Here is a 1889-nt window from a genome sequence, read left to right as displayed (position 1 = left end):
TCTGTGGCAAGGTCCATCGATCAGGGCTTTTGGTATGGGGGATCTCAGAGCTGTGGGAGAGGGATGGAGACTCCACCCTTGGCAAAGCCCCGCACCCTGCTCACCCAGGGGCTACCACTGATTTGTGCAAGAGGGGGCTTGACTCAGAGTCAAAGGGCAGCGCCCAGTGCCCAGGCTGGCGCTTATGGAAGGGAAGGTTGGCAACTGCATTTTATAGCCAGGGGATACATAGGCCCTGTTAATGTTTTTTGAGCAAATGCAGTGATTTGCTCAAAATGCAGGTCACACTGAGATGGTAACAGAGTTGAATGATTACTGGCTAAGTGCTTCACCTACTTCGTCTCATATAGCCTTGACATTGACTTTATTGGGTAAGGTGCACTTAGGTGTACTAGTTATTTCAACCATCTGTGCCTTAAAGTCTCCTTGTCTGTAAAATGAGAGAGATGGAATGTAACTTCGGGGCTGCAGTCAGTATCCAAGGATGTGACATCTAAAGCATTGAGCACAATGCCGGGCACACAGCCTGGGTTCAAATACTGGTGGCTCTTACTGTTTACTACATTGGCCTCCAGAGAACATATAGGAATTGTGAGGATGAACACGTGGTGGGTAAATTAATGAAAATGACATGACATTGCGAAGGGGATGGGTCTGCACTCTGACACTTCCTCTGGACCCCTAGGAGCCCCTAGTCAGCCTGGCAGCCAGGAGCCGGCACAGGTGGCCCCTCATTTCCTTAGAGTGCATGCCCGACTGGCAGCCTGTGGGACAGCGGTGGCAGGGACATCCGCCCTCAGTCAAATATTTCACTGTCCAAGCCCAGACCTGTGGCTGGGCCCCCGGCCACAGCAGGGAAATGAAGGGGCTCCTTGTCCCATCGTGGACACGGTGACTTACTGCAGTGACCATGCAAAGAGACTTTGGGCACTCGGGCAGGCACTGGGGCCCCCTGGAGCCACCAGCCCCAAGTCTGGGGGATGAGGGGACAGAGTGAGCAATGGCCTGGAGCCACCGCCTGCCCTGGTTAAATGGAGGTGAAGGTGCCAGGTTTGGGGAGGGCAGGTGAAGTGACAGCAGCGGAGAAGCAGTTGGAAATCGGGGACCTGATGGAGCTGGTGGTGAGGAGCATGGGTGACCTTGGACTAGTCATTCTACCTCTGACCTCTATTAGTCCTTCCATAGAAATCATTTAGGCTCCTGAGCCTTGGCGTCCTCATCTGTACAATGAGGATAAAAATCCTTCACAGGACTGTGCCAAGCAGATGCAATGTTTGAAAGCATCGCAGAGGCTCCGTGAAGTTTCTTTTCTTAGGCTTTAGTGACTGTCACCCTCTTGGCTCTTATTGAGCTTGTGGTCATTTGGAACCTCCAGATCTTTTTCTAGTTAAGACACAGGCTGCTTGAGGTCATTGAGCCAAGTTTGGTGAGGACGATTAAGTGAACCTCTGGGCTCAAGTGGGTGTCTCAACCGCAGCAGAGTTTCTTCCTCAGGCCTTAGCTGAGCCTTGTATCCACAGCCCCCAGGGGCCACTCCACTTTTGACTTCTAACCTCTCACAGTGGTGACCGAGGAGGCTGGGCCCTCTGAGCTGGCTCTGAGGCTGCCCCAGGAAGCCTCCTCCACAGTGTCTCTGAACCAAGCCGGCTGGCTCGGGCGGCCCATCTCCCAGACCTGAGAAGGCCCTGTTTGCCTGCCCCTGCCCCAACTTAAACCAGATTGGAGCTAGGTTTCTAGCTGCCCAATTTTGTCCTGGAGGAGGGAGTACTAGTAGGAAAGAGACCGGGGAGCTGGGGTGCGGGGGGTGGGGAGCTGATGCAGCCCCCAGTACCCGGGGTCAGGCCCCTCTTAGGGGCTGCCCCTGTTCCCCATGAAAGGAGAAAGAAGGA

Source organism: Pteropus vampyrus, unplaced genomic scaffold, assembly GCF_000151845.1.
Source record: "Pteropus vampyrus isolate Shadow unplaced genomic scaffold, Pvam_2.0 Scaffold374, whole genome shotgun sequence".
NCBI classification, from domain to species: Eukaryota; Metazoa; Chordata; class Mammalia; order Chiroptera; family Pteropodidae; genus Pteropus; species Pteropus vampyrus.
This window is presented reverse-complemented; position numbering follows the sequence as displayed.